The sequence below is a fragment of the Choloepus didactylus genome, chromosome 12 (genome assembly GCF_015220235.1).
Source record: "Choloepus didactylus isolate mChoDid1 chromosome 12, mChoDid1.pri, whole genome shotgun sequence".
In the NCBI taxonomy this organism is placed as follows: Eukaryota; Metazoa; Chordata; class Mammalia; order Pilosa; family Megalonychidae; genus Choloepus; species Choloepus didactylus.
Genome location: NC_051318.1, coordinates 97,184,259 through 97,198,975, shown reverse-complemented (window position 1 = coordinate 97,198,975; position 14,717 = coordinate 97,184,259).

Below are 14,717 nucleotides of genomic sequence, written 5' to 3'. Positions count from 1 at the left end.
GTTACCTTGGACACTTTATGGCCTTAGGACTGTAACTGTGTAGCCAAATAAACCCCCTTTTCATAAAAGCCAATCCATCTCTGGTGTTTTGCATTCCGCAGCATTAGCAAACTAGAACACTAGTTTCAGCCCCGCATGGGCTATGGGGTAAGTCCTGACTTGAATTACCTAGAGGCTCATAAATACTAAAAATGAAAGTCACTCACTGTGCTGGGAGTCTTGGGATCTTGCCATTCCCCCTTCCTCCATGGAAGGGAGCAAGTTGATACTTCTTCAAAATCCCCTTGCACAGAGGTTTTCTGATATGTACAAACTCATACAGTTCATGCTACAAATATGCAACAGGGGGGGTTAATGGGACATTTCCAGCATCAGTATCCACTGAGATGCCAATTTAATAGATACCAGTACACCAAAGTGTTTTGACATTGATTCTGCCCTTCCTCCACCCCCCAGCAAGAAATCACCCCCAAGAACCTGCTTCATGACTCGGACCCTCAGCCTGATCAGGAATAGAAGCATGCATCAAAGACAGCAGACAGGGAGATGGGTGAGATTTCTTTGGGGACAGATGTTGCCAAGTTGTGAGTCATCCCTACTCCCTTTTGTAGGAGGAGGTGGTGTTTCCTTCTAACAACAAGCTGAGCAAGGAAGGCTTCTATGTATGTTCCAGGAAAACCAAGGGCTGGGGAAGCCTCAAGGGCAGAGCCAGGAGAAGCTGCAAGGTTGGGGTCAACTTGCACTGCAATGCTCATGCAAACAAGAGGTATGCAGGTATTTTCCATGGACCAGAAGCAGGTCTGATAGAAGAGTCTCATGAAAGATTGTCTTGAGTTTTGTCCAAAAGAGCCACTTAGAAGGGAGAAGAAATCTTAGCAAAAATAGGCTGTAGGCTTATACTGAATGTCCAGGGCTGTGGGTGGTAATCAGTGATGGTGGAAGTAGAAAAGCATCACTCAGATCATGAGAACTGCAGTGGGCAGGAAGCCTCTGAAGAGCCCATGGAGCATTGCCTTGATAAAGAGCCCCCCCCCCCCCACCCAGGTCTGACAGGTTTAATCAGATGCTAGGACCAGTGAGCACAAACCCAGCCAGGAAAGACTCTTCTTACCCCACCTCTCTCCTCCCTGCCCAGATGTAGCCCTTGGAGGCATCCTAAACAGAGGCAAGCATGTTGGAAGGAGGTAAATAGGTCCAAAGAAACAAGGAAGTGGATAATCCCACCCTCCCTACTTGCAGGCTCACAGTCAGTGGAAGGTTCCAACTGGAAAAGGGAGAAGATGCAACACTAAGTTATGTTGGGAGCACTGCTTATTATGTGAGATTGGACAGTCATTCTAATTATGAATTGAGACTGTGTTTGTCACTTAAAGTAACCACAGATAACCTTAAAGTGAGCCAAAAATCCAGTGGGAACTGAAAAAAACTTTCACTGAGGGCAGGAGGTAATTAATCAATAAAAGAAGTTAAAAGGGGCAGCAGGTTTTTAAAAAATTGTATATGGATAAAAAGCCATGTGTTTTGGTTATTCTATGTTTAGATTATGAATAAATGGAGAAAGTGTAAGGGAGTGGTTCTTAGTTAGAGATTTCTATCGGGGGCATCTGAGGGAATGTTCCAAAACACACATGTTCAACTTTGACCCTTGGATATTCTGATTTGTCAGCTTGTGAGGGAATCCCAGCAGGTGTTATTTTTTGGAGAATAATCTCCCAAGAACTCTGATGCTCACCCCTGATGAAGAGCAATTCACTTACCTGGATCCATGGATTGCAGGTTGATAGAACCAGGTCATTTAAACAAAAAAGGCTTTGGGAGAAATGTGATTCATTTTTTGAATCAGGATTAGTTTTGAACTGGATGGGCCAAATTGTTTGTATCATGTAATATTCCTCATAGTCTGTGGGGATTGGTAACTAATGCCAAATAATTACTAGCTATTACTCTAAAGAGCAATTAATTTACAAATGTTGAAAGCAGGAGGTAGTTGACTTGGAGAACACTGAACTGTTGAATGTGGAGGGAAGACGAAGAAGGGGACATGCAGTCAGAAGAATGTTGCTTTGCTCATCCACGAAGGTCATGGGTTGGGGGAGCCTTTAAACATCACAATTGAATTTTCACAACTGTCACACCCACAATTCCTTTGCCTGGAATAAATGCTAAACAACTGCAAATGAATACACTCGTATGCAGTCTTCTAAAGTTCATTCAAACAGCAAATCATAGCTGAGAAGGTTTGAAGGGAAAATTCAATGTTTCATCTTTTTTAGAGCTCATAGGCTCAGTCTGCTTTACTTCAAAGCATCTTTTGAGTTCACACTTGTTTTGCTGATGGATTAGCACAGCCTGTATAGATATAATAAAAACTGCCTCACCTTAAAATTGTTGTAGTCAGAGAGACAGAATCTACTATATATAACTGAACCTTTTTTTCCTGCCTGGAAATATATTAAAGAATTTACCTATGAGCTATTTTTGTTAAAAAAACAAACAAACAAACAATAATTTGTTCAGAGATTTATGCTTTTTAAAGTGTTCTCACACAAAAGTGTTCTCTTTTGTCCCCATATCAACCCAAAAAAGAATGTAGATAAAGAACTAAAATTCAATCAAATATCCTAACAACTGAAAGTAGCTGAAACTTCTAAATGATTAAGTCCACCTTTCACTTTCTGTGAATGCACTTAGGTATGTGGACAGCAACTCTGAAAGATTCCATGTCTTACATGTGCAATTCAATAGAAATCTTTTTATATAACAAAATAAATCAAACTAATTGGACACCTTTTCTCAACAGGAGCCTTGTTTTCGGCAGAAAGGTTTTTTCGGGCAATATTTTGAAATGACACCAGACTTCAAGGACCAGAACCATCACAGATTTTCTAAGGGTCAATTTTCTGAATCTGGGCATCACTTTAAAACAGCCTACCAAGGGTGCAAGTTTCCTCTCTTAAGGCTTGTCATCATTTGTTTCCAGCTCAACAGCTGAGTCACCCAGGATAGACCAACTTCTGAGAATTTAAAGTAGTCGCACTTCTCACAATTAAATAGCATCAGCTCTTGTAGCTGAAGATGGTGTGGGAACTGGCAAAATGGAACAAATTCTGAAGAAGAACATCCCAAATGCCTTTTGGTTAAACTGAAGATTAAAAGTTGCATGATTCTGGGGTTTCAATTGGAAACAGCATATCCATTAGATCAAATTTAAAATGTTCTCGTTTAAGACCACACAAGGCCAAATTAGTAAAACCCTCACAACCCATTTGGTATCTCCCCATATTTCCATCTATAGTCTATTAAAATGTTTGGTAGGCTCTGCTAGCCACAGTTCCAGGTTCTAAATAAGAAAAGAGGCTGGTTTGGGTCCTAATTCTGTAGAGAAACCAGGTGACCTTAATGAAGTTGCTTAACTAGTACCCACCATCATTTTCCCATCTGTAAAATTGACATAATACCAGCTATCTTGCCCATCTTAGGGTTTATTGTTATGTTAAGATGGCATGGGATAAAATGCATGGAATTATTCTATAAACTATAACCACTATCTGAATAGAAGGTTGTTGTTTCTAAGAGATATCCTGTCCATCCAAGCAGCACATAATAGAACAAATTTCGGTCCTTCCGGTTGATCTTTGGAGCACTCAGCCTCGAATCTCTCATTTTCCCATTGTTTCTCACTACTTTCTACTACTTTCTTCCATCGACCTGGCCCTTGGTCTTCTAGGCTTTGTCTGGTGCATATCCTTGACTTGTTGATAGAGTTGACTCATGTGCATTGGTCCTTGGCAAATATCCTGCCTGGCCATGGCCTGGCTCCCAGGATTCCCTCACAGTATGAGCATGTGTGGCCAGTGCTCCTCCTAGAGGAAGGAAAGAGACACATTCCTTTATATAACTCCCCTCTGCCATCTTTATTTCTTGGGTGTGGGTGGGTTACTCTGCATGAGAGCCAAGGACCATTCTGTGGAACACGGCAGAAGATAAAAGGGAGCTGTTGATTCCCTCCTCCTGTTGCTCATTACTTGTGTATAGGAACACTACTAATTTTTGCATGTTGATCTTACAGCCTGCCACTTTGCTGTAGTCAGTGATTTGCCCTATTGTCTTTGCTGTTCATTTGTCTTGCCTAATTGTTCTAGCGAGAACTTCCAGCACAATATTGAAGTTAAAAGAACGTAGTCTTATGGGGTACATAACAGATTCAAACCGCAAAAGCACATGAGGTGAATACATTGCATCTGTGTCTTCCTACAGCCTCGACCTGGCTTTCCACAGGGTCTGTCATGAGATAAGCATGACCCACACGTAGAGGAGGCACATGGCGCCATGCTCCTCAGGGCTCATCGGCCCCCACCCTGGAACTCCCTCCCAGATACTTTGGGAATGGGGAGCCGAGACCTCTCTTCCCTTTCTATTCAAGGGCAGATCACCTTCCAATGGCCAGGAAAGAGTATGCAGCCCCTACCCTGTGCATTTTAACCCTTTGTACTAACAAGATCCTTAGAAAGAATAAATATCACAGAAAAGCTATCCTACCTCTTTGCTCCAACTTTATGACAAAGATTCAGAAGCACACTGTTACAACACCCAGGACAAATCCTTGATGGAATTCTTGAGCCTCTGCACAATGGGATTTCTTAAATTCTTTCAAGAAATAGAAAGAAAGGAAAAATTGACAGTTTAGGCACCTGCATGTGCTGGGCACTGTGGCAGATGCTTTACAAGGTGACTTCATCTAACGCTCACATCAGCTTTGCAAGGCAGCTTCTGGCTCCTGTCATTTGTGGCTGCCCAGTATCTTATGAGCACTCTCCATAAATTTTCATAATTTCCCATGCTATCAATTCTGCCTTCCAAAGGCATAATTAGTTCAGGAAAACTGGCCACTCCAGCCTCCCTTGCAACTACGGTAGAGGCAGGTGATCTCAGACAGGTGCAAGAATAAGATGCAACTGCGTGAGACTTCAAATTGGAAGTAAGATGAGTGGCAAGGCTTTACAGAGCATTTATATTGCTGGCATGGGTGGTGACAGAAAAGTCCAGCTTTGGAAGTGATCCTATTGATTGCAGTCGGGTTAATTCCTGGAATGTATTGCAATGGGAGTGAAGTTGCGTCCTCGTAGGCAGGTGGGGGCAGCAGCTGTGGGCCCCTCATTAGGCCACTTCAGCAGCATGGTTTTCATTATTGCTTTTGAAAGCTTAGTCTAGATTCTGTTTCTCCTGTCCTCCCAGCATTTCTTGAGCTACCTTGTTGGGGACGATTAAGGTAGCATGTATAAAATCCACCCTCAGCGATGCCGGAGATATGCAACATGACCGCTAGGGCTGATGCAATAACGGCTTAAGTTGCCCTCAGCCTTCTACGGAAGTGATAGCCGTTCCCGCCTAAGATTCGCGCCTAGAGTGCTAGCTTTATAATCTGCCTTCTACCCCAGCAACAGTAGCCACCAATCCTGTGCTAGCCTTACATCTGCCATCCGCCCTAGCAACAGCAGCCACCAATCCTAGACCGCCACCCGCCCTTGCTAGCCACGCCCCCTCTCTCCTAGAGTATATATGCTCTGCCCCTTCAATAAAGATTTGCAGCTTGATCAGAAACCTGTCTTGCTGTCATTCCTCGTGTCTCTTGTCCCATACCATTCCTCCCTCACAGGACTCGGAGCCTCCGTTGAACGTCCCGCGGGCCAGGACAAACTGGCACCCAACGTGGGGCCCTGAATTCTGTGAGAGACGGAACGCTGCACTCAAGGAGAGAGGCCTCTCACACTCACCGCACCCGGGATCGCCGCGAATAAACTCGGTCGCGAGACAGATCCATTCAGCAGTCAAAGAAAGAAAGAAAACCACACCAGGGATCACCGCGAATAAACTCGGTCGCGAGACAGATCCGTTCAGCAGTCGATCAGTGCCGGCGAAAGGAAGAGACAGAAAGAAGAAAAGAAGCCAACAAAAGGTAAGCCCCCATCCCTAACATGGGACAAGTAACTTCCCAACACGAATTATATGTTAGTCAGGTCAAACAATCACTCAAGGCACGAGGAACTCGAGTTAAGAAAAAAGATCTCACACATTTTTTTGATTTTTTGTTAAAAACCTGCCCTTGGTTCCCTCAAGAGGGTACTATAGACCACCAATGCTGGCTAAGAGTCGGAGACTGTTTAAAAGATTACTTCCAGACCTTCGGTCCTGAAAAGGTCCCGGTTACTGCCTTTTCTTATTGGAACCTAATTAATGAAATTCTAAAAGTTCATTCCTCAGCTCCAGACATTCAAAATCTCTGTAAAATAGGAGAGGAAGCTTTGAGAGAGCACTCTCGCCCTGCTTCAGCATGCAGCTCAGTAATTATTAACATGCCTGAATATCCCTTAAACGAAAATTCCAACAGGGATAGGCCAAATACCCCAACCAGTCAAGCTAGTCTATCACCCGATCAGCACAAAATCGAACCAGAGGCTGAAATTTCTCCCTCTTTGGAGGCACCGGAGGCTAAAATCTCTCCCTCTTTGGAGAACAACTCCCTTCCTCCGTTTCGGCCACCCCCTTACGCACCCGATTTTCCCAAATCATATTCTCATTTTTATCCAGTCACGTCCTTACCTCAGTTCCACGCTTTAGAAGAAGCCACAGAAAATCTCCGGCTATACGCCGATAATTTTAGAGAAACCTTTAAACAGGAGCAGCTGCGAGCCGCCAATTTGCTTGCCGACCTCCGGTCGGCAACTCAAAGCGTTGCAGCCCTTGTGCTTCCAGAAAATGCCCGCTCATCGCACCTCCATTGTACTCACCGCGCCTATGCCTTTCTGGTTAGGCGTAGTCAGACCCAAGGCTCCCAAAATGGCATCGCCGACTCCAAAAATGGCGATTCTAGTAGCGAAAGCGAGGAAGAAAAACAATCAAACCCCCCCCCCCCCCCGGTTCTGATGCAGAGGAGCAAGAGGAAGCTAGTACTACCCCAACAGCTAAATATAAAAAACTCAGTTTAAAATATTTAGAAAAATTAAAAAAGGCAGTGAATGATTATGGCGCTACCGCCCCCTTCACGCTCACCTTATTAGAAAGCCTCAGTGAAAAGGAACTCACTCCTAACGATTGGTCCCAATTAGCCAGAGCTGCCTTGTCCGGCGGCGATTTCCTATTATGGAAATCAGATTATGAAGAGCACTGTAAAAGGTATGCCACCCCTAATGCCCGTAAAACCACTTCTAAAAAATGGACATTAAACAAATTTTTAGGTCAAAGCCCCTACCATCAAAATGACAAGCAAGCTCAATTCCCCCCAGGCCTCCTAGCACAAATACAAACGGCCGCGCTTAGAGCATGGAAGAAACTTCCACAAAAGGGTGCTGCCACTGCCTCTCTCGCTAAATTAAGACAGGGACCCGATGAACCACATACCGATTTCCTCAGCCGCCTACAAAACATGGCTGAGCATCTATTTGGGGCCAGCAAGAGCGAGAGTGATTTCATTAAACACCTGGCCTATGAAAATGCCAACGCTGCCTGCCAAGCAGCAATCCGCCCCTTTCGCAATACCAATCTTAATAATTACATAAAACTCTGTTCTGGCATCGGGCCCACTTAAACTCTTGGAATAGCCATTGGTGCCGCCCTCCAAAATTTTGCAGCACAAACTAGGCCTCCAACATGCTATAACTGTCAGCAACCTGGCCATTTTTCAAAAAATTGCCCCGTGCCAAAAACCAATTCCTCTTCACCCGTCTTTAGAGGACACCAATTGCCACCCTCTATTTGTCCTCGCTGTAAAAAAGGGTTCCATTGGGCATCTGAGTGCCACTCTCGTGCAGACCTTAATGGCCAACCCCTTACGCCTAAGCCCCAGGGAAACTCCCAATGGGGCCGGCCCCAGGCCCCAACCAGAACGAACCCAGGGGCAGTACGGTTCGTTCGACCATCCTCAGTCACAATACCAGCTCTCCCCACCATAAACCATGCTGCCATGTTGCAGACTTATGGAGAGCAACAGCAGGAAGTGCAGGGATGGACCTCTGTACCGCCTCCGAATCAATATTAACCCCAGAAAACAGCCCTCTCCTCATACCAACAGGAGTCTATGGACCTTTACCCCCTAATACCTTTGGTCTCATTCTAGGGAGAGCTAGTGTCACCCTGTGCGGAGGCCAAGTCATCCCGGGTGTGCTAGATAATGACTTTAAAGGTGAAATACAAATAATCGCAGCCACCTCAAACAATCTTATCCCTATTCCCTCTGGCACTCGAATAGCACAACTTATAATACTCCCCATTCAGCATGTCAACTCCAACTTCAAAAAACTCCAGCACCCCACAGAGGGCCCTGGATCCTCCGACATTTTTTGGGCACAACCAATATCCCATAATCGGCCCACCTTAAAACTAAAACTTAATGGCAAGCGATTTGAAGGAATCTTAGACACAGGGGCCGATTCCACAGTTATATCCTCAAACCACTGGCCAAAATCCTGGCCCCTCACGGCCGCTGCCACCCACTTACAAGGAATAGGCGAAGCCACAAATCCTCTACAAAGTTCACAAGCCCTGAAATGGGAGGATGAGGAAGAAAACACTGGCACCGTTATACCATATATTATCCCCCATCTCCCCGTTAATCTCTGGGGTAGAGATATTCTAAATCAAATGAAAGTTTTTATGTGCAGCCCTAGTAATACAGTTACTGCTCAAATGCTCAAAATGAATTTTCTCCCTGGCAAAGGCCTAGGCAAAACTAATCAAGGGATAAAACTGCCCATCTCTATAACACCTAATACAGCTAAAACAGGACTTGGGCACCTACAAAATTTACCCTAACGGCCATTGACATCCCTGTACCCCATGCTGAAAAAATTTCCTGGAAATCCATAGAACCAGTGTGGGTTGATCAATGGCCTCTAGCTCAAGAAAAGACCCTAGCGGCTATAAAGTTAGTACAGGAACAACTTAATGCCGGACATATTGAACCTACTCAGTCCCCTTGGAACACTCCTATTTTTGTTATAAAAAAGAAATCAGGCAAATGGAGACTGTTGCAAGATTTGCGAGCCGTAAACAAAGCTATGGTACCTATGGGAGCACTGCAACCTGGCCTCCCTTCGCCAGTTGCTATCCCTATTAATTTTCACAAAATAGTTATAGATTTAAAAGATTGTTTTTTCTCCATACCCCTTCACCCAGAAGACAGGCAATATTTCGCCTTTAGTGTTCCTCAAATCAACTTTCAAGGCCCTATGCCCCGATTTCAATGGAAGGTTCTGCCACAAGGTATGGCCAATAGTCCAACCTTGTGCCAAAGGTTTGTTGCAGACGCTGTTAACCCTATCAGACAGCTATGGCCACAAATCTACATTCTTCATTACATGGATGATGTCCTATTAGCAGGTGAGGACGTATAAAAATTATATTCTTGCTTTCAAGACCTTCATAAAAATTTAACAGCGAGAGGTCTTCAAATAGCTCCTGACAAGGTGCAAACTTCAGACCCCTTTTCCTATCTGGGGTTCGAGCTTTGGCACCAGCAAGTTTTAACACCCCTCATTCAACTGCGAACCTCCCATCTATTAACGCTAAATGACTTCCAAAAACTTTTAGGGGACATTCAATGGCTTTGCCCCTACCTAAAACTGCCCACTGAAACTCTTCTGCCACTCAATAATATCTTAAAGGGAGACGCAAATCCCTCCTCTCCCCGAAGCGTAACTCCAGAGGCAATGCAAGCGCTTACCATCATAAATCAAGCTATCCAAAGTCAAACTTGCTATCAAATAAATTACCACTAACCTTTAATCTTTATAATTCTTGCTACAACTCACACACCTACAGGGGTTTTCTGGCAATCCAATTTGAAACAGCCAAATGGGCGAGGCCATCCATTGCTCTGGGTTCACCTCCCTGCTACTCCATCAAAAGTGCTCTCGCCATACATTTCTCTTATAGCTGCCCTCATAATTAAAGGCCGACAAACTAGTCGCCAATTGTTTGGAAAGGACCCCGATTCCCTTCTCGTCCCGTACACTCAAGATCAAATCCATTGGCTCTCCCAAACCGACGACGAGTGGGCTATTGCATGCTCTTCATTTCTAGGCAATATTGATAACCATTACCCCAGCGATCCATTAATCCAGTTGGCTAAAATCCATCAATTCACCTTCCCAAAAGTTACTAAAACAAAACCAATAGACTCTGCTACCTTAGTCTTTACTGATGGTTCAGCAAATGGAACCGCAGCATACGTCATCCAAGGCCAAGCATTTTCCGTGCGCTCTCCCTGTACTTCAGCTCAACTCATCGAGCTCTATGCAGTCCTGCAGGTTTCTCCCACCTTCAAAACCAACCTTTTAATTTATACACTGATAGCGCATACATAGTTCAGTCTGTACCACTATTAGAAACAACTCCATTTATCAAACCTTCCTCCAATGCAGTCCCCTTATTCTCACAACTACAAAAGCTAATTCTCAAATGACAGCACCCCTTTTTCGTGGGGCACCTCCGTGCCCACCAAAATCTACCAGGTTCTCTAGCAAAAGGCAATGCGCTAGCAGACGCTGCCACTCAGTTAATATGCCCCAATCTCTGCGATTCTCTAACCTTAGCTTCCCAAGCCCATGCTCAACACCACTTAAATGCAAACACCCTCCGCTTAAAATTCAATATTACAAGGGAACAAGCAAGGGGCATTGTTAAAGCCTGCAAAAACTGTGTAACCCAACTGCCAGTCCCTTATTTGGGAGTCAATCCAAAAGGACTCATCCCAAATGAAATCTGGCAAATGGATGTCACCCATTTTGCTGGTTTTGGGCGACTTAAATATATCCATGTTTGTGTTGACACATATAGTGGATTCATTCAAGCTAGTTTGCAAACAGGAGAAGCTTCAAAACCTGTTATCTCTCATTTACTACATTGCTTCACTATTTTAGGCCAACCTAAAATCATCAAAACAGACAATGGACCTGGATATACTGGAAAAAATTTTCAACCTTCTGTCAACAATTACAAATCAAGCATACTACAGGAATACCATATAACCCCCAGGGGCAAGGAGTAGTAGAACGAGCACATCGCACCCTAAAAAATGCCCTGTGCCATCTAGCTGACAGCACTCTCAATCTCACAAAACAATGCCCCCGAGACCTTTTACATCATGCTCTTTTTGTTCTTAACTTCCTAACTCTGGATAATGAAGGACAATCTGCAGCTGACAGACATTGGCATCCCAAAGCACAGATGCAGCAAGCCACTGTTATGTGGCGTGACCCCTTAACGTCAGAATGGAATGGGCCTGACCCCGTTATCATTTGGGGATGAGGCTCTGCCTGCATATATGACCAACAAAAGGAAGGCCCTCGCTGGCTTCCAGAAAGACTAATAAGACATGTTAATCCTCCACTATCAAAACAAGCCCCAAAATCCCCCCTTCCCTTTAACAATAACCTTTCCAGGGAACAAACCCCTCCCTGAGAAAAAATTTTTCTTTTTCTCTTCCAGCACGTCACCAACCTTGCTGTAGCCTGCCCAGAATACGTCCAACCTACGTGCAGCTGGCAACCGAGAGAAGCCCAACTTACAGGTTTGCCCCATCACTGAGGCCACATGAACTATTGGCTCTTACTAATTGGCTCTCTGGCCTTGCTGTTTGCAGCCAGATTGGCAGCTGTTGCCCCAAAACATTGGAGCCCGTTAGAACGCCTCCTGCTTGCTATAACATACTTGTGCGTTGTAGGGTGCATCACTCTGCTAGCTTGCTTTCCTTAACAAAAAAAAACCTATAACCCCTATTAGTATGGCCTTGTTAAACCTACTACCATTCAAAATTGCCGCTTTATATCTCCTCCTACCTTGTGTATCGCATGGTATTTTCGATCGCAAAGGTAACCCCCACCAACCTTGGAAATGGACCCTAACGCGGTGGAAAGATTCCAAAATTGTGCAAACCAATACCACCGCAGGGCAACCTTCTTTTCTCGTCAATGCCTCTAATCTATTTCTCAACCCCCCTGTTGGCAGTAATGAACACCAATATTATATGTGCCCAGCCTCCAACCCCGGAAAACCGTATTGCAATGCCCCCAATCAATATTATTGTGCCTATTGGGGCTGCAAAACACTAGCTACTGGTTGGAAGCCGTCTAGCGTTGATCACTATCTTACCCTACGCTGGGCCCCCTGGAACTGCAAACCCCGTGATCACTCCCGTTATGAATATTACGCTAGATGGAACTGTACAGGCCTAAATCTCACCGTACAGCTTCCTAATGATCCCTCTTGGCTACTTGGTCGCGCATGGGGCTTCAGAATTTATAAAGATGGTTCCGACCCAGGAACTCTTATTCGAATACAGAAGGAAGCAGTACCGCAAAAACCTTCTGCCATTGGACCAAATATAGTGCTTGCGCCTCCAGCTACCCCTCCTATCCCGAGCACGCCAAGCAAAAATCTTTCCAAGATTCACTCCACTACTCCTCCTTCTATTAACATCCCAATATTGTCGTCCTCAAGCCCGTCCATATCATTTGATAGCCCGCTTTGGCCACTACTCCAAGCCACCTTTCTCTCTCTAAACTCCTCCCAGCCTAATTTTACTCGTAGTTGTTGGCTGTGTTTCTCTGCCAGGCCTCCTTATTATGATGCTATAGCTCTTAATGTTACATTTAATACTTCTAATGAAGACAATCCTCCCCAATGCCCTTGGAATGCAAGAAAAATCAGTCTCACTATGCAATCCGTTCTTCACTCTGGGCATTGTATTGGTAATATTTCTGCCTCCTTAAAAACAGTCTGTGCACAGTCGTCCTCTCCATCGCCTGGTAAATTCTATATCCCCCCAACAGGGGCAAAATGGCTGTGCTCTTCTACGGGGCTTACTCCTTGCGTATCAGCAAAAGCCCTAACTGAAACAGGGGAAATGTGCCTCTTAGTGGCTGTGTTACCCCATGTCCTCTTTCATACAGAGGAAGACCTTTATCACCACTTGGTCGCGCAATCTCCAGCCACGCTGAGAAAGAAAAGAGAACTTGTTACGGTTGTTACTATTGCTTCTCTTTTAGGTATTACTGGCCTAGGCACCGGAATCGCCTCTGTTGTTCTCCAAAACCAAGGCTTCTCCCACCTAAGAGCTGCTATAGACGAAGATTTAGCCCGCATTGAAACCTCCATTATCCATCTTGAAAAATCCCTTACGTCCCTATCGGAGGTTGTTCTCCAAAACAGGAGAGGCTTAGATCTACTTTTCCTTAAGCAAGGAGGGCTTTGTGCTGCGCTAGGTGAGGAATGTTGCTTTTACGCTGACCATTCTGGCATAGTTAAGGATTCCATGACCAAACTTAGGGAAGGAATTGAAAACTGCAAACGTGAGCGAGAAACCCAAGGAGGTATCTCCTGGGGACTTAATGGAATCCTCCCTTACCTCCTCCCTATACTAGGCCCCTTAGTAACCATACTCCTTATAATATCCTTTGCACCCTGGGCCATAAAAAGAATAGTACAGCTAGTTAAGGACCAAATTGACTCTGCCCTAAGCAAGCCCATTCAAGTGCATTATCACCGGCTTCACCTCGCTGACCAGGGTTTGGATCCAGATCATCTGACTGCTACCCACCCTTACGGGTAAGAAACCCCCTCCTACGGGAGCAGCATATAACTCGAAAATATGCTTCTAGCGTATGCTATGATTGGTACCGCTGGGTGCAAGGCAAAGCACTGCAAAGGAGGGCCAAAATAATTAAAGGCCATTTTCGAGCTCCTTGAGAAATATGCCTCATTTGCATAGGGGTTTTGCTCTGCCAAAAAAACTCCCCTCCCCAGAAAAACAGAGCCACAAACAACTTGGGGAATGAGGCCTCTATTTCCCCCAGCAGGTTAATGCCAAAAGAGTGCTCGATCAGCATTCTTCCTCCATCCTTTTGAAAAACAAAGGGAGGAGATGTTGGGGATGATTAAGGTAGCATGTATAAAATCCACCCTCAGCGATGCCGGAGATATGCAACATGACCACTGGGGCTGATGCAATAGCGGCTTAAGTTGCCCTCAGCCTTCTACGGAAGTGATAGCCGTTCGCGCCTAAGATTCGCGCCTAGAGTGCTAGCTTTACTACCTGCCTTCTACCCCAGCAACAGTAGCCACCAATCCTGTGCTAGCCTTACATCTGCCATCCGCCCTAGCAACAGCAGCAGCCAATCCTAGACCGCCACCTGCCCTTGCTAGCCACGCCCCCTCTCTCCTACAGTATATATGCTCTGCCCCTTCAATAAAGATTTGCAGCTTGATCAGAAACCTGTCTTGCTGTCATTCCTCGTGTCTCTTGTCCCATACCATTCCTCCCTCACAGGACTCGGAGCCTCCGTTGAACGTCCCGCGGGCCGGAACACTACCTGACACACTTTAATAAATTCCCCTTTTGAACATGATAAAACTGACTCACAGAGGCTAAGCAGCTTTCCCAAAGTTGCACAGGTATCTGGGGATGAGATGCAAATGGAAAGACTGTGTCCTCTCCACGAGACTTTGAACTGTTTACTGAGTCACACTGACCTCGCTTTACCCATCCTCTGGTATGGACTTTAATATTTACCTCCAGCCTTATTTGGTCTGCACCTCGGAATGTGGGCATAACATTGTGATCCACAGGGTGGAGAGGGAGGTTTGGGGGAGAATTTCAATGACCGTTCTTGGCACAAGAGTGGCAACATGCTTTGAACCAAAATGTTCTCTGGTGACTCAGC